Source organism: Nyctereutes procyonoides, unplaced genomic scaffold (genome assembly GCF_905146905.1).
Source record: "Nyctereutes procyonoides isolate TBG_1078 unplaced genomic scaffold, NYPRO_anot_genome, whole genome shotgun sequence".
Lineage (NCBI taxonomy): Eukaryota > Metazoa > Chordata > Mammalia > Carnivora > Canidae > Nyctereutes > Nyctereutes procyonoides.
In genome coordinates, this window is record NW_026575043.1 from 31,465,812 (window position 1) to 31,485,666 (window position 19,855).

Consider the following 19,855-nt stretch of genomic DNA (forward strand, 5'->3'; position numbering starts at 1 on the left):
GAAACAATGTCGTATTTTGGGCTCTTAAAACCAAGCATCTTGTCTCTAAAACACTAAACTGCATGGTTTGGCCCTCATGAGTTAAAATGTTAGCCACATTAAGAATCCATCTTCTTAATCAGGATGAAGATGAGATATTTTGGTTTCTAATAAAATTTCAGTTAATATTTGTGTGTGTTACATTTAAATATTTAAAAAACCTCATAGAAATAATTTAAAAGGATATAAAGGAAGAAATGCAACAGCCCTACATTAAAGGGTTTGAAATATTTCAAGCATTAGCACCCTTATTCTTGAATCTTCCATTCCAAGGGAAAATATAAGCATTTGCACTATACCCAAGATTGGATCAAAAGAATAGACATAAGCTTATTAATCACTTATCTGAAATTTCCATATAACAAAATATGCCATAGACTGTAAATTCAGACCTGGATTTTGCCTCAAGAGGATTGGGAGTGTATTTTTTAAGACTTTTTTTTTTTTTAAAGATTTTATTTATTTATTCATGAGAGACACACAGAGAAAGAGGCAGAAACACAGGCAGAGGGAGAAGCAGGCTCCCTTCAAGAAGCCTGATGTGGGACTCGATCCCAGGACCTTGGGATCATGCCCTGGGACAAAGGCAGATGCTCAATCACTGAGCTACCCAGGTGTCCCAGGAGTGTATGTTTCAAGGAAAAATATTTATACATTTTTTGGGAGCTGTACATATGTTATAGGTCAAACTAGGATAGACACTGAATAGGCTATGGGAATACAAAAAGGAAGTAGTAAATGGAAAGTATATTCTCACTTGCTCAAGTGAAATTATAGCTGAGAATCTCTGGTTACCAGACTAACGCCTGAGCTTTGGTTCCAAATTGCTTTTGCTCTAACACCATGATGACTATGGAGATTGTAGAAGGTCCAGGAAATGAGGTAAGTTCCTGTGGAAGGAGTTATGTTATATTTTGATTAAATGGAGCAACCTGAAGAAGGGAGCAAAGAGAACCTGAAGGTCAGAGAGCCACATAAGAAGTGGAAGAATGTCCATTGAGTACCTTCTCCTGGATTTCTTGGTTTTTAGGCATATTGTTTTGTGAGAGGCAAAGAATACTGCATTCTAGATAGAATTTGAACTCTTTTCCTTGTAAAATTTGGATTCTTTTCAGAAGTTGGTCTCATCATTCCTTAAGGAGATTTGCTTGATCCTGAAGCCTGGTGAATTTGTTCCATAAAAAAAAAAAAAAAAAAAAAAAAGGGAGCGAGGAAGTGTTGCACAAGAGTGAAAAATCTAGTTGTTGACCACACTGTTTGTCTAGCTCTGGAAGAGAAGGGAGATAGTGTATCATGGGTTACGGCACGTCTTCATCCAAGGAGGAGGCTGGAGAGAACTCAGAGCAACTTTCATGGAGAACACCTTGACCCTGTTAGAAGAGGACAGTCCAGCAAAAGGCAAAGCAAGGAGACCAACTAGCACAAATTCTTCTTGTCCAGTCATATATGACCCATTGAGGGAAATGAGGCTCTCTGTGCATAGTTCCAGAAAATAAGGACTATCTATAAACCAGTTGTTTCTAACCTGATGAATATACTCACTGTGCAGAGATCCCCCCACAACCAACATGCAGATCATTAAAACTGAATGTTGGTCATAAAAGGAGTGTAGGCACATAGAGAGATTTCATGAAAATCAATAAACAAGGTAGCCAGAACTTTCCACGAGTCCATCATCCCCTGAAGTGCCAAGACGCCCACACACCAGCCATGCCTCTGCCTCGTCCTCTGGCCACTCCTCAGCTTCACAAATACAATCTGCAAGTTCAGTTTCCTTATGTACGTGGCCAAAAGACCGAGCCTAATTCACAGGGCTTCTCATGCCTATATGCTTGCATTTTACGTGTGCATTATTCGTATCAAGGACAAAAGCAATATTGTAATTCAAGGGGATGAGACTTTTTACAAGTGAAATTACGAGATCTTGACACTGTTTTATATCCTTAAGAATGTTCTTTTGTGGGGAAGGGGGCAGAGGGAGAAAGAGAATCTCAAACAGGCTCCACACCCAGTGCGGAGCCCAACATGAGGCTTAATCTTACGACCATGAGATCTTGACCCCAGCTAAAATCAAGTCAGATGCTTAACTTAACTGAGCCACCCCGGTGCCCCTCCTTAACAATGTTCTTTATATGATCTGTCAGTATCACAAATAAAAACATTTAAAAAAAAGATTAAAATTTCAAAATGTTCTTTCATTGGTGGCAACAGCAGTTCCATTTTATTACAGATATGGAAAATGAAGAATATTTTACTTATTTATTTTTTGATGGTTATATAAGTCCCTGGACTTACTGTATTTTATCCAAAATTACACATTTTTTATGTGGAAAATGCATAGTTATTTATTTGTTCATCTGGGTGGCAGCTGTGATTTTGGTGTATGAATGAGGGCTCTGTAAATTTTCTTTAAAAAGGATGAGAATTGGGGATCCCTGGGTGGCTCAGTGGTTTAGCGCCTGCCTTCAGCCCAGGGTGTGAACCTGAGGTCCCGGGATTGAGTCTCACATTGGGCTCCTGCATGGAGCCTGCTTCTCCCTCTTCCTGTGCCTCTGCCTCTCTCTGTCTCTCATGAATAAGTAAAAAATAAAAAAATAAAAAATAAAAAAATAAAAATAAATAAAAAGGATGAGAATAATGGAAAGCAAAATTGAATTCAGAAAAAGAGATGAAGAAAATTTATATATTTTCTTTTAACTTTGGTAATTAAAACAGTTAATTTGAAAGATGCCTGTACATACATGCTGTCTCCCAACTGCTTCAGCTAGGAGTATGCTAAACAAACATTTAAACGTCAAGAAATTTAAAAGACACATGATTAAGCTTCTTTACATTCATGAAACTACAGCTTATTGTACTCTACAGTTTTAAAATAACATAAAATATCAGGCATTACTTCTTTGGATAACAAGCCCAAAATGGAGTTCTGATTTGAGTTTTGTTTTTTCAAGGTAGATTCCCTGGTAGCCTCTTTAGGCAGATAAAGATTTCCATTCATGTGCTAACCATCCAACTCATAATGCAAGATGTTATCATTCACCAAAATTTTATGTTCATATTTTTTCCTTACTAAAAAATAACACATATATAAGTATCCCTAAACAATATGTTGTTTAGTATTGTTTCTTTTCAAAATGTATAAAAACAATCTCATTTTATAAATAAAAAATCATTCTGGGACTTGCTTTCCTGACTCACGGTCAGGAATACCTCATATAAATACATGAATTTAAGAAACTCCTATTAAAATACAGTTAGATAGTTGAAATTTGATTTAATAAGTCAAGTAATAAAAAGATAGCTGCAGACAAAAAAAAATGGTTATAGAATCTGTATTTCATGGGTCCCCATCCGTCATTCAGTTGCCCGTGCCTCTCCATGTACTGATAAATTTTCTAACCCTTTGCTTACCAATACCAATTCTATGTGGTATTGGTTAGAGCTCCATTATGTAAGTGGAATAAATAATAATATAATTACTATTAATTTAATCACATATAACACATTAAGCATTATGCTGAGGGTGCTGCAAAAACTTAAACATTTAATAAAAATTCATCAGTTAGGATAGGTAAAGATATGCTGCGGTAACAAACAAAAAGAAATAAAACAGGCTCAATGCAACAAGACATATATATACTCTTGTTCATTCTCCACATCTGAATGGTTCTGCTATTGAAGCTGCTCTGAAAAACAATTTGGCAGAAGGGAATAATGAGACAGTCTGCAGATGGAAGGAAATGTGGTGAATGATACACACTGGCATTTGCATTTTTTCTTTCAGAGGTGATTTTCATAAATTCCCTTTTTATCACAAATATCACGGTTGGACATCATTTAAAGAAAACAAAAACAGAAGACCTGCAGAAGTGCAATCCTGTAATGTGCCTGGATGGAGAACTAGAAGTATTCAGTATCAAGTCTAATAGCTGACCTCCCTCAAGAAAACATTCTGAGAGACTCATTATCAATATTTGTGAAAGAAGGTGAAGCTCGGAGAGATAAAGTACAATTAATCAATATAAAATCATTAATCCAGTAATTCTTGGAATGATATGAATCTATTTACAAAGCCCTTTCCTCTAATGTTAACATTTTAATTGGATCTTAAATGTAGTTTATTAATCATAAATCAGTTTGTTAATGCCCTATTTAATACCCTTTTAATAATCAGTTTATTATAGCCTATCATCATTACATCATCATTACCAAGTGAATGGAACTCTTCTTACAAAGTATGTATTCTAGAATGTAATGACCATTACCAAGTTGCCCAACACAAGAACTCCAATAGTATGGACACCACACACCTGCACCTCTCTAGCGGCCCACCCCTCCACTCCACTCCAGGAGGGAATCTCTCTCCCAGCTGCCACACAAGGGCTAACCTTACAGGCAGACCTTGCTGAGGACAGCAGTCTCAGGTTTCGGTGGACCATACAACTAAATTGCATTTAACCTGGATATATCACATTTTCCCTCTCATTGGAAATTTATAAACATCATGAATGATGTTGACAAACCATGGAGCTATCTTAAACAAATATATTTTCAAGAAACCACACATCTTGGGGCACCTAGGTGGCTCAGCAGTTGAGCGTCTGTCTGCCTTTGGCTCAGGGCGTGACCTCGGGGTCCTGGGATCAAGTCCCACATCAGGCTTCCCACAGGGAGCCTGCTTTTTTCTCTGCCTGTGTCTCTGCATCTCTCTGTGTGTCTCTCATGAATAAATAAGTAAAAGCTTTAAAAAAGGGGAAAAAAAGCCACATGTCTTAAAAACACAGCATGCTTTAAGACTTTAGGTTGAGTCTCTGAAATGTACACAAGAGAAAGTAAGATGAGCAAAACTGACAGGACAGTGCCAGGTCACAGCCTAGTTCACTTTTCTTCTTTTTAAAATTAATACTTGGAATGATAGAAAAATCCAAAGAGGCCCAAGTCTACACGATATAATATCTTAAAAGCCTTTAATTTGATAAGACACATAAGTCTGAAATTACTATAGTCCTATTGTTTCCTAATAGTAGGAAACAAGGACAGGTGTTTTGCTGGTTTACCCAAAATCATGTAAAGGAAAACTGTGGCTATTTTGAGACATATGATGGTGAAATATATGTAGACAGGATTTCAGTAAACTGTGGTTCCTTTGAGTATATGAAAGTCCTACAAATCTTCCCATCATAGCATATGCTACTTTCTTATTCTGAGCTGTTTCTTCCTCCATCACTTATTTCTACCTCTGCTTATCCTACTCCTATTCAAAGCTCAACTCAGAACTGTTCTTTAAGAACAAAAAGAAATCAGTCAATCAATCAATTGATCAATAAAAAACATAACACAGCTGACTCCATAATGATTTAGTTAGCGATTCTATTTACCCATAATATTCTTTGGCAGCTTTGGCAGCTTTGGCAGCTTTGGCAGCTTTATGCGTTTTTGTTTTTTTTTTCTGTCTGTGCCCCTACCAGTGCTGTAAAATCCTAAAGGGATGTGTTAATTTTCTATGGCTGTTGTAACAAATCGCCACAGACTACACAGCTCAGAACAGACAGTTCTGTAAGACATAAGCCTCACTACCCTAAAATCAAGGTGTGGGCAGGGCTGTGTTCTTTTCCTGGGGTCTACAGCAAAATATACTTGCTTGTCTTTCGAGCTTCTAGAAGCTGCCCACTTCCCTTGGCTCGTGGTCCTTTCTCTATCCTTAACAGTAGTGACAGCCAGATAATTTCTTCTCAGAGCACATCACTCTCACTTCCACCCTCCCATGCATAATTAAACTGTTTCAGTTTTCCACTTTTAAGCCCTATTGATTATGTTGAGTCCCCTGCATAATCCAGCATAATCCCTTTATGCTAAAATCAGATGAGTAACTTAATTTTATCTGAAATCTTAATTGTCCTTTGCCATGTAATGTAATATACTTATAGGTTCTGGGAATTAGGATGTGGAATCTTTGGGGAGCTATTACTCTGTTTACCCCTAGGGGGGATAATGATTATCTGGTGTGTGTCATGAGGTCAATACCTGTGGTATTGAAACAATCAAATTTCAGGATATATGTAGCTCATTTTATTCAGCACCCTGGACAGAAGCTTTTTGTTTGTTTTTTGTGCCCCCGCCCCACCCCCCCCACCCCCATCTGCAGCAGGCAAGGACCTACTCCATGGACAATATCCAGGTCAATTTGGCTAACTAGTTTACTACAAATATCTCCTACCAAAGAGTTATTTTCAATTCTTCTGTTCATGTAACAGATAAGGAAACTATATCCCAGATAGGGAAAGTGATATTTTTCAAGATCATTCAGCATAGGTCTTCTCAAATCTTAGCCTTGTCAATTCTGGATATCCCTTTAGTAAAATAGTCTTATAAAAGTGGTCGCCGTTATTGATAGTCTGCTCTCAAAGTCACTTGAGGGGATCACCTCAGCTCTGAGATTACCAGGAAGTGCTGTGCCTCACCATTGTCTGTGCTATGATTTCATCTCAGTGTTTCTAATTTTGCAACTCTTCAAGCATCACAATGATATTTTATGGAGGAGATATTTGCAAATAACATGCAGAACAAGGGCTAGTATCCAAAATCTATACAGAATTTATCAAACTCAGCAACAAAAAATCTAGTCAAGAAATGAGCAAAAAGGGGCAGCCCGGTGGCTCAGCGGTTTAGCGCCGCCTTCAGTCCAGGGCCTGATCCTGGAGACCCGGGATCAAGTCCCACATCAGGCTCCCTGTATGAAGCCTGCTTTTCCCTCTGCCTGTGTCTTTGCCTCTCTCTCTCTCTCTCTCTCTCTCTCTCTCTCTCTCTCTCACTCTCATAAATAAAATCTTAAAAAAAAAAAAAAAAGAAATGAGCAAAAGACATGAACAGACATTTCTCCAAAGAAGACATCCATTGGCTTACGGACACATGAAAAAATGTTTAACATCACTCATCATCAGGGAAATACAAATCAAGGCCACAGTGAGAGACCCCCTTACACCAGTCACAATGACTAAAATGAACAACTCAGGAAAAAACAGATGTCGGCAAAGGTATGGAGAAAGGGGAGCCCTATTACACTGCTGGTGAGAATGTGAACTGGTGTAGCCACTCTGGAACAGTATGGAGTTTCCTCAAAGAGTTAAAAATAGAGCTACCCTACAAACCAGCAATTGCACTTCTAGGTATTTACATCCAAAGGATACAAATACAGTGATTCAAAGGGGTACCTGTACTCAATGTTTATAGCAGTAACGTCCACAATAGCCAAACTATGGAAAGAGTCTAGATGCCCATTGACTGATGAATGGATAAAGAAGATGTGGTATATATATTCAATGGAGTATGACTCAACCATCAGAAAGGATGACATCTTGCCATTTTCAACAATATGAATGGAACTAGATGGTATTATACTAAGCAAAATAAGTGAATCAGAGAAAGAGAATTAATATACGATTTCACTCATATGTGTGATTTAAGAAACAGAACAGAGGATCATAGGGAAAGGGAGGGGGAAAATAAAATAAGGCAAAATCAGAGAGGGAGACAAACCCTAGGATACTCTTAACTATAGGAAACAAACTGAGGTTGCTGGAGGGGAGAGAGGTGGGGGGATGGGGTAACTGGGTGATAGACATTAAGGAGGGCATGTGATATAATGAGCACTGGGTGTTATATGCAACTGATGAATCCCTAAATTCTACCCATGAAACTAATTATACACTGTATGTTAACTGAATTGAATTTAAATTTTAAAAAGTGGTATTTTATTTACGGAAGTCCTTAATATCCTGATGTCACTCTAATTCTACACAGAAATAGGGGGACTACTTCATTCCTCTACTGTGTGTTACATTTTATAACTTGAACAACACAATAGATCTACTTAAACTCTGGGAATATAGGGTCTTTCACACACACATAAAAATATTTTTAGCTTCTTATGACCATATGTATTAGACATATGTTTATGAGACTGGGCTGGTGTACAAAATTCAGGAGAAACTATGCATTTCACCTTTATATTTTGACTACCATCAAATGAGTTTTTTCAGAAAAGGAGGCTATGGTCTACCAAATAACTGACAGATTCATAAATAAGATTATTCTTTCAAAACTCAAATTTGGACTGTGGAGTAAGAAATCTTTCCCAGGAATCTCTGCACACTGTTAATATATCCAGAGCATAGATGGTTATCTTCACTAAAGGCATTTAGTAATAATTAAAATCCTAATGTTCTCAGGTAAAATTTTACCCAGACAGGAACAGTAGAGAAAATGGGGAAAATAAGATGACTAATGGGATTAGGATGGTGCTCAGCTTTGGTTCTTCATACTTGTATCCCCATAACAGAACACTTCTGCCCTTTAGCCCTCATGTCCCTTGAGGAGGACAAACACTGCTAGGGAGTATTACTTTTAATCTTTCCAAATTAACAGTTGTATTTCATATTTTCATATTGAATTGCACATGGGTGTGGAAATAATGCATGATCATTTTCCTTACACTTAATTTTAAAAAATTGCACATATGCACATTTATTAATAAATTAAAAATCCAATTTTTGTTTTATATAATGCAGTCACCACAAAATCTAAAATCATTTTTAATTTCTATAGTTTGTAATATGATTTATAGGAATTCAGACAAACATGATTTCAAAGAATGAGTCTATGAGGAAGAATATATATATTATTTGGACTTAGATTCGTAAAATCTTATTTGGTCAACAGATTAAGAGTTAAAAGGTATTTATTGAAGCAAAATATAAATTTGCTCATTTTATATTATTAAAAGGGAAGTAAAAAGTCTAAAATCTCTGACTTTTTAGAGAAACATTCTGCATTCTAGAATGCTAGATTGACATTCTATTATTTCTCCATTATTTTGACTTTAATTATTTTAACAAATTAAACAATACATCAATGTCTTTTTATTTCTTGAGAAAATTATTTCTTATTCTTGTAGTAATATCCAATATATAATTGTTATCTTAGCAATTACATGTTTTATTTTTTTTAAGATTCTATTTATTTATTCATGAGAGAGACACAGAGAGAGAGAGAGAGAGAGAGAGAGAGAGAGAGAGAGAGAGATTGGCAGGGACACAGGCAGAGGGAGAAGCTGGCTCCATGCAGGGAGCCCAACACAGGAGTTGATCCTGGGTCTCCAGGATCATGCCTTGGGCTGAAGTCAGAGCTAAACCACTAAGCCATCTGGGCTACCCAACATGCTTTAATATATAATTGTCATCTTATCAAATGTATGTTGGACATTCTTATAAAGAAAAGCAATTCATTAACTTGTATACCACATTAAGTAAAGGATCCAGAGGGTAATCAAAATTAAACATATTTTTCTTTCAACACAAAACAAAACCAGAATAATTGTAAATTTGATAATTTTCTGCCACCTTGGTGATCTTTTAAGAAAAATCAGGGCAAAATATTCAAAATTACTTACTGTTATTGTTGCAAAAATTCAACATCATTCTGAATTGACTACTTGCTCTTTCCAACTCAATTTGCCCTCAACTAAACTCATAATATCCCTGCTATCTGTCGTCCTTTTAGTTTCTGTCTCAGTGAATAGCCCTGTTCTCAAGACTACTTATCCCAACTTTGCCTCCCTTTACTCCCCTCACTCCCTCCTGGTTTTTAATAAATCACACATCATATGTGTGTATATTTTAAATATAAAATATTTACATTATTTTAATTACAAAAATATAAATAGACACACATAACTACCACTGTCTCCTGCTTAGACTATCCAAGGACCTGTATCTTGCCTGTGGGGTTAATATTCTCTACCAATCCTATGGGAATCCATTCTTCTCACTATATCTAGCGATCTGTATTAGAACAAATGGGATCACGTTGTCACACTGTTCCTTTCACTCCTGCTCCTGCTTTTACAACTCCAATGGTTTTACTTACTAGTAAAACTAAAATGATCACTGTTAACCATCAACAAACCCAGGTCCCTGCCTACCTCCTCAGCTTCATTAGCATTTGATTTACACTGGCCTTCATTTAGACACTAAGTCATACCATGCTTACTTCTGATCATGGGGCCTCACATGATATTCCCTCCTTCTGGAATGAACTTGCCCCAACACTTTCCACAGCACCTGGCATATAGTAGCAATCCTATAAAAGTGTGTTGGATAAATACATAATTAAATAAATGAATAGTGATGAGAGTGATTAGTAACTCAGATATATTACATAGGGACTAGCAGATATTCAATGAGTTATAGAAATTATAGAAAAAAAATATTCACTAGCAGAGATACAGTGATTCATAGACAACTCATTTCTCTGACTAGAACAATCATGATCATGTCCTAAACCAGGATAATCATAATGGCTCGGTTTAGAGGTAGCAGTTCATTTCTCGTGTTCTTAATTCCACATATATATTTTGAATCCATTGAAACTAAACAAAAAGCTAAAAATGCCTATCTGGCAATACATAACCCAAATGTTTTTTCTATAAAAGTATCAGCCTTTACTAAAGTGACTTTGACCCAAGATCATTCCTTGTAAACATCTCCTGTAAACTTCCAATGTGAAAGAGAAGAAGGAATGGTGATAAAGTTTGATAAACCTATTCTGACATATGGGTTTTCTTTTCATTTATTTTAAGAGCATCTCTTCAAATAACTTTTTATATCAAACCTGTTCAAAATTATTTCCAAATCTCAAAACTGAAAGAATGTTCACAAAATACTTAAGAAATATATTTTAGAAGGGCCAGCAAAGATATTACCTTTTCTTCTAGTTTTATATAATGAAGTTCTACAATAGAATTGTAGAATTGATCAGCATAATTTGCTAATATATTCCAATCAAGGTGTTGCCAGACTTCTGCATTATGAGAAGAAAGTCTTATTTTGAGATTCTTTGAAGTTAGAATATAATTTTCCCTTTGTGCATACTTTTGAAATTCACTTGCTCCTATACATCTTTCATTAAAGAATTATTTATTTATTTATTTATTTATTTATTTATTTATTTATTTATTATTTTAATTTATTTATTTAGACTTTTTTTCCCCGTTAGAGCAATATGTCTTTGTAGTTTGGTATAGATGAAAAAAAACCTCCATTTAAAATATGGGTATAGGGGTCTTCCTCCTGACTGGTCTTTTGTGTGTTCTCAGATCTGCCAAAGCAAAATGTCTTCAGGAAATGCTAGAAGTGAGTGCCCTTGTCCCCAGCTTCAAAGTCAATGCTGTTATGCCAAATGGTCAGTTTCTGACTACAAAGGAAAATATGTTGTGTTCTTTCACTCTCTTGACTTCATCTTTCTGTGACCCATAGAAATGAGTGCTTCCAGTGACAGAGCAGAAGGATTTAAAAAACTCAACTGTCCTGTCAGGTGGTTGGGTGGCTCAGTCAGTGAAGTGTCTACCTACGCCTAGGTCATGATCTCAAGGTCTTAGGATCGAATCCCACATTGGGCTCCCTGCTTAGCGGGAAGCCTGCTTCTCCCTCTCCCTCTGTTTTTTCCTCTGCTCGTGCTCTCTCTGTCTCTCTCTCAAAGAAATAAATAAAATCTCAAAAAAAAAAAAAACAAAGAAAAAAAGAAACTCAACTGCCAGTTGATTGATGTTTCTGTAGATTCCTATTTCTGTCCTGGTATGGATGCACACACCCAAGAAACAAAGAGGACTGGGATCCATGAACACTCCCTTCCTATCACACCCCAAGCATACTATCGCTCAGGATTATGGAGTCTTAAGGCTGATGAAGGTACCTCGTGCATTTTTATCATTGAGGATAAAGGTATCTTTCAGCAAATCTCTGAAAACCTCCCTGGTGGCCACTCTGTGGATGAGACTTAGACTCGTTCAGTTTCCTGATGAGCACGAGGAAGTGTGCCCGATAGGCTACAAGCCTGGCTGTAATGCCTTCAAGCCTGCTGTCCAGAGGAGCAAAGGATATTTCTCTAAGCAGAAGTGAGCAGTGGCTCATGTTAGGGCCAGACTGCAGTGGGGGCCATGAAAAATCTCTTTTGTACTATTGTCATCTTCAAACACAATATTTCAGACTCAGTGCAGATGTGGTGTGGGACAGGACAGGCCTTTCCTGCAGGGGCCAAGGAAACCAGCTTTTCTTCCTCTGGAGAGAACCACCTGAGTTGTTCTAAGGGGCAGGCCAACTGGTGTCCCCAGTAGTGGAACATCACTGCTCATCTTTGTTTCTATTAAACTTGAGTGAAGGGAAAAATTTAAAGAAAAAAAATATGGGGACACCTGGGTGGCCCAGCAGTTGAGCATCTGCCTTTAGCTCAGAGTGTGATCCTGGAATCCCAGGATCGAGTCCCACATCAGGGTCCTTGCAAGGAGCCTGCCTCTCCCTCTGCCTGTGTCTCTGCCTCTGTGTGTGTGTGTGTGTGTGTGTGTGTGTGTGTCTCTCATGAATAAATAAATATTTTAAAAATAAGAAATAAAATATGGCATATGAATCACATAGGCATAAAATTCTGAATGAGATTCAGTTATTTCCAAAGCCTATTGAATATGATTTTCATAGTCTAAGTTATTGATTTTTTAAAAAATATATTATTATTTACCAAAACATGTCAGAAATCTTAAATTGCAATATTGCATATCACACTGTATTTTGCAAGGTCAACCATAAGTACCAGTACTTGACATTCCCCTGTCTTGGGGGATGTTCTTGAACGTCTTCTGTTTTCGAAGTGCTTTTGCAGAAGTTTCTAGTTATTACTTTTTGAATTTTGAAAATTTATGTGAGAGACACACACAGAAGAAGGATGCAGGGAGAGGCAGAGGGAGAGAATCTTCAAGAAGACTTTCTGTGGAGCCTGACACAGGGCTCAATCCCATGATGCTACGATCACAAAACTAAGAGTTGGACATTAAGCCCACTGAAACACCCAGGTGCACCAGTCTCTAGTTATTCTTATTAGCAATTCCATCATTAGCCAGTTGTTACTTCAAGTAATCTCCATTGATGGGACAGGGGTAATAGAAACGCAGAATTAAAGAGTTTCTTTGCAAGGCTGTTTGTAGGATGTCTCTTAATATCAGCATGAGCACCACACTTGGAAAACTCATGAAGACCTCAGTAAATAGAAGCTGATTCTTATATGGCCTGAATACATAAGTGAGTTTCTCTGTGTATTTTTTCTATGTCAGGGAATGAAGGAGTTAATATTATACAACAAACAGAAGTACATGATAATTTTCTTCAAACATGCTTGTGGAGATCTGCTCCCAAAATGCACATTTAAACTGGCTGAGAAAAGGGACTTCTGCTGTTGGGGTTGGTGGAAACAAATGTGGACTGCCTGTGCTGGCTCGGGTCCAGTGTCAGCAGTTCCCCAGGCAGTCATCCTGCTAGTGGTTATTGTGTTTTGTTTTTTTTTTTTTATCCTGAGAATATATCTCAGTTTGCATATTTAAATAAACTCCCATGGAATTGATAATTTATCTAATGCTATTTGGCAAAGGTCCTAGTTTGAATTTAAATCTTGCAAATTTAGAGATTAAATTGAAAATGTTTTCAAACTTCATTATCATTGGTAATGAAATCGGATGGCATCTCCTCTAAAGTGCTCATCTGATAATATAAACTTTAGAAGTATTGCAGTGTGTGTGTGCACGCGCTCTGGGAATTTTTTTTTTCTTTTTCTATAAAATGCTATCCTAATTCCTTTCTGCAATAATGAGATGGAAAGTCCAGTTAAGATTACCTTCTTAATGTAGACCAAACTGTTAGAAATATGAAGTGACTGAAACCAAGAAAGTGCTTGTTGTACTTTCTAGAATTTAAATTGTTTAAAAGGAGGGAGAAAGATAACAAGAGTAGAATGAGTGAAGAGAGAGAAAGAGAATAAGAGAAAGATGGCAAAGAAGCAGGAAACAGAACAAATAGGCATGGAAGAAAGGGTTGGGGGAATTAGGGGGAAAATTCAAAGAAGAAAGTGATTAGAGAACCACCTCACATCTCACATGAGTGAAGAAAGAGTAGTAAGAAGGAACAAAAGGAAGTTCCCAAATATACAAAGGGACTAATCAAAATTGACACAGTTGAAGGAGGTAGAGAAAATAAGACAAATATGGAGAAGGTACAGATAACCAAATATGTACTGAGTTTCCCTACTATACCAGGGGCCATAATAAGTCTAGCTGAGAAATTCACAGGCTGGATAAGCAAAAAAATCCTACAGAGAAGTATAGTACCCAGAAAGAAGTATGAAGAAGGCATATGGTCGTTCTAAGGAAGGTGAGGTCCATTGAAGATGGAGTAGGTGATTGCATTTGTGTGTGTAAATGTTTACAGGCAAAGGGAATCTAAATAAATACTGAATAATGATGAGAGTAAGTCTACCTTACTTTAACTTGAAAATGGTAATAATTGGGCAACCTGGGTGGCTCAGCGGTTTAGCGCCATCTTCAGCCCAGGGGGTGATCTTGGAGACCTGTTATCGAGTCCCATGTCAGGCTCCCTGCATGGAGACTGCTTCTCCCTCTACCTGTGTCTCTGCCTCTCTGTGTGTGTGAGTGAGTGTGTCGCTCATGAATAAATAAATAAAATCTTTAAAAAAAGAAAATGGTAATAATTATTATAACATACCAAAGCGCTTGTATTCATCTCTGCCCATATGCTGGGATGCATATAAGCAGTTCATATGTATAACTTCAGTGGATCCTACCAGCAAACTATTCAGGGATGCATTACCTCTGTTTAACAGCTGGAGATCTGGGTCTTAGTGAGGTTGCATAACTCATCAAAATGCATACATTGATTGTGCCAGGATTTGAAGAAGGTCTGACTCCCAAGCCCATGCTTCAACCACCATGCCACAGAGAATCTTCCATCTCCACGCGTCATCAATAGTATCATCTGTTCATCCTCCCGCGTTCCCCTTTGCTTCAACTGCACACACAATGTATAATATAGCAGGTCTGAATCTAAGGCAGCTTGTCCCTCATTTTCCAAATCACTCAAAACTACCTCATCCTAAAAATCTTTCTGGACTCACTACAGCTGACACAGGCTTTGACACATTTCTAAGAATGCCATCTTTTTAATGCCAGCCCTTCATGGCCTACAGTATATTGATGTAGCTGTGCAATCCGTTTGTTCCTTGCACTGATGTTTCATATGAAAGAGGCTGTAGCATTCATGAGGCCAAAATATGTACCTTATTGATATTTGCATCTCCAGAACGTAGAAAGAAGCTGGCACACTGGAGATGTCAATATATATATATATATTATCTCTCTCTCTCTCTCTATATATATATATATATATAGAGAGAGAGAGAGATAAATATAAATATATATTGAATAAATGGACAATAGGGATTAATCATGACTCCATAATTCTCCAGGGTTCCATTAACCAGGGTCTATATTAAGCAACTTTCATGAGTCCTGTAGAACTCTGTCCTAAAGCCATGGAATACAGTAGGTAAGACTGTGCCAGCCTGTGCCATGCTGCCTGAAGTACGATCAGCACCCTTAGATGTAGGGTGATCTGAACCAAGAGACCTTGATCTGAACCAAGAGACCTTGATATCTGTAAAGCTTCAATTTACTCATCTGGAAAACAGGAGCAATAATAGGATTTTTCTCATGGGGAATTTAGACAAGATTAAATAAACTGAATAGGAGAATACATACTTTGTGTAACATTTCTTTTTTTTCTTTTTTGTCTACTGGAAATCTTGTCTTCCCAGAGTGTTTTTTTCTATAGCACTGTCATCCTATTTTATTTATTTTTTTAAGATTTATTTATTTATTTATTTATTTATTTATTTATTTATTTATTTATTTATTTATTTATTTATGATAGACAGAGAGAGAGAGAGAGAGAGAAGCAGAGACACAGGAGGAGGGAGAAGCAGGCTCCATGCCGGGAGCCCAACGTGGGACTCGATCCCGGGTCTCCAGGATCACATCCTGCGCCAAAGGCAGGCGCTAAACCACTGAGCCACCCAGGGATCCCCTGCCATCCTATTTTAAAATATATATGCATATACATATACATATACACATATTATGTGTATTATACGTAAATATGCAACATGAGTAGAGTGTGCAGTATGGATTCAGTGTCTGGCACTCGGAAATCACCTAGCTGCAATTATTAGAAATCTGATGTGCAAAAAATGTTTAAAAATTTAAAAAATAAGTTAAAAAAAAAAGAAATTTGATGTGCACATATTAGATGTTGCATATGCTCACTCTACCTAAATAGATGAATGGATGAATGAAAATAATGAATAGAATTCATTATTAATATTTCTTTTAAACACTGTGTTCTCTTCCCTGTGGGGATATCATCAAAGTGCATCCTGTGCCCAGCAGACCAAGAGTGGCCCAATCATGGACACATCCAGTGTGGACAATGGAGCTGGCATGGACTTGTTCACACATGATCTCACACTCCATCTGAAGAGCTCTCATCAGTATTCCAACTGCTCAACAGAGACACTTAATAAACTCAGAGTAGCTGGACAGTTGTCACTGAACTGTCTAATTGAGTGGCCCTGAGGGGCAGTATAGGGTCTTACATGAGCAGGAAAGATTAGCGGCATGAGCTGGGCTACTGATACGGGAATAAACACCCCTGTGTGATCCACCAATGTTGTGAACAAATGCCCAGAAGGGCAGCTGATAATTAGAGAAAAGAAAGGCAGGAAGTGTATGAAAGGAAGGATGGGTTCAGTTTGAGTTTTCCACAGACTTTTCTAAATGACACACAATGATGGGATAAATGCCAGCTGAATCTTTAAGAAATCTTTAAAATCTGTTAAAATTACACACACGTGCACACACACACACACACACAGCTTACCTAAACTGCTTACCCAACAGAATGCAAGAAAAAAAAAAAAGTAGCTACATGCAGCATCTCCCTCCCAAGGGTATTTATTGATTGTTTTTGTCTCCGTGTCAATGTTGAGCAATGCCATATAAATCAAACTCTCACCAAGTATGCTTCTGAACTGCTGTTTGAACTCCAGCTGCTATTCTCAACCTCAGCAACGTGCCCTATATTGGTAAAAGAGATATTTCATCACCTATTTTTCTTCTAATTTCAATGCTTACTTATTCCAATAACTACTAATTGGGTCATTCGGTCGAGGGATGAGGAAAACAAAGTAAATGAGACATTGTCTTCAGCAATTTATAATCTCAACATAAAACACACATTGTATGATGTGTTGGAATATAAAGGGGAAGTGAGGTATTATTTTTCTCAGCTTGATTGAGTATAATTGACAAAAATTGTACAGATTTAAGGCAAACAGTGCGATGTCTGGACACTTACGTGTTGCAAAGTGATTACCATAATCAACCAAATTAACACATCCATCATCCTGCACAGTGATCTTACTTACGTATTTATGTACTTACTTGGCTGTGTATTTATGTATCGATGCGTGTGTTTATTTATTTCGCTGTGCTGAGACCCTTCAATACCTACTTTCTCAGCAAATTTCACACACACACTACAGTGTTAGTAACTATCCCCTGAACTTATTCTTCTGCAACTGGAAGTATACACCCTCTGACTAACCTCTCCTCATTTAATTTTGATTGAGTGTCATCAGTAATCGCATCAAAGAATAATGAACAAGTTAGCATGAAGGAACACACAGAATTTGAATAAAATCTGGAAGGGAAGACTAGATTCTGATGTCCTAATAGGACAGCCCAGTGGATGGTTGGTTGCTGCACATGGAGCTGAGGCACCAGGTCTGGTTTGGGCTTTGTTGCCTGCTAGTTACACCTCACTAGGGGGACAAGTTCACCTCTCCCTGGTGCTTCAGACTCCTGACCCATAGTGGGGTGTAAGAGCAGAGAAATGACCTATGGTGGTTTATATCCTCTCCACCCTGGGGACATCTTCTAAAAATTAAATTAATAAAATGTATATGGAGACTTGGTTAGCAAATGGTAAATAAATGTTAGCAGTTATCATGAAGAGAGGTTGTTTACACATAAAACAAATATCGATACGATTCCTGTTCTCAAAGAACTTGTTGAACAAAGCAGGAATGATGTGTAGACAGTATATAGGGACACCACCGAATTGTGTCTGAGGACGCCCTGAATACAGTCAACTGCAAAAACATGAGCATTACAAACAATCGAGAAACAGCTTCCAAGTGTCTCTGTCTCTGTCTGTCTGTCTCTCCTCCTCTCACACACACATTGAAACAAACACAGAGACAGAAGATGTGGTCAGCTGGAGGCCCATGAAGGGGACGAGCTTATAAATGAGTCCAGGCTAGATAACGATCACAAACGAGCATATGTTGTTTCATTACCTTCAGAGATTTTAACGCCTACTATCTCCTAAATGAGATCATTAAACAGCATGCACCATCCCTGGTGTTGTGCAGAGATTCATCTGGAAACCAAACCCCCAACTCGCTGTTTTACACAGCTTTCTGAAATTACCTATGTTCCTCAAGTTCCCTAACCTGAAAACTAAAAACTAGAAAAAAAAACTAAAAAAATAAATACATAAAAACAAAACAAACAAACAAACAAAAAAACTAAAAAAAATTTTTAAAAATCTGTCCTGCATGGAGTTTCTTACAATATCTATGCCAAATTCCTCAGCAACTTTTCCATTTATACTCTCCCAAAACACAGACATTGCACGATTATGATGTTCTATAGATCACGTTGTATATTGATTATCTCTGTCATTATTATACTTGGATGAAGAGATGGCTTTTTCATTCATTCATTCATTTGACAGAAAGAGTGAGAAGGAGGAAGGGAGGAGCGGGGGAGAGGGAGAAGCAGACTCCCCGCGGAGCAGAGAGCCCAATGCAGGACTCGATCCTGGGACTCTGAGATCATGACCTAAGCCAAAGGCAGATGTTTCACCGCCTAAGCCCCCCAGGCACCCCAAGACTGCCTTTTTTTTGATCCCCTATTGCCTTTTCTAGAGTTGATAGGCAATAAAATGTTAACTAAATAAGTGAATCTGTATAGGTGGGCACAGCCAGAGTGACAGTATGTACAGAGGGTGTTGGGGGAGATGGAACAGAAGTTGGATAGACAATGACTGCACTGCAAACAATACCAACATCCATTTATTTAAAAAAATAGGCCTCCTTATGGAAACATAAACAAGAGGAGGAAAATGTCAAAATCACAATAAAGTAAGAGGGGGAATACTCACCAGGAAGGCCGAGGAGCCTGGTATGCAATCAGAAAAAGTCAGTACAAAGAACCTCCAAGAAAAACAAAGTTGTAAGGATGGTGGATCAATAGTGCTGCTTGCTGAAATGCTAGAAAATTACAGGATTTGTCCAAGGAGGTGGTCATTGGAAGCTTTAGAGTGTACAGTTTTAGTAGAGTTGTGAGAAAAAGCAAATTGCAGAGCTTAAGGGAATTGGTGGAGAAGTGGTGGTAACAGGGACAGAGATTCCCAGGAAAAGACCCAGCTGAGAAAAGCCACTCCACCACGAGTTACGTGAGTCACTGATGACCCGGAGCCAGGCAAGATCACAATGACATTTTTGCTCAATTTCAAATGTCTATTAAGGATATTTAAAATGAGCTCTGCCTTTCAGGTAATCAGGGTATGAGTATTTTATTTTTCAGCAAGATCAAGGTTTTCAGGTTGCCAGAACCACAGAGGGAAGCAGTGGCCTTGCAGTTACCATTGCTTTCATTTGCATTGTTTGAAAGGTGAATTAGACCTTTTCCCTTCTTTTTCCCCCAATCTCCACAGGACACATTGGGGCATCTGCAGTACCAGGGCTTAGCTATTCCAAGTTATCTTGCAAATAATGTGTGTGCATGTATAGGAGAGAGGGA

General features: G+C 37.8%; 1 protein-coding gene and 1 pseudogene across 16 annotated transcripts in view; one reads left to right on the forward strand and one right to left on the reverse strand.

Moving 5' to 3' along the window:
- PCDH15 (protocadherin related 15) overlaps window positions 1-19,855 on the reverse strand; it is a 739,593-nt gene that overhangs the window by 713,618 nt on the left and 6,120 nt on the right. The gene's annotated exons all lie outside the window — the stretch shown is intronic.
- Window positions 883-11,993, forward strand: LOC129507815 (peroxiredoxin-1-like; annotated as a pseudogene).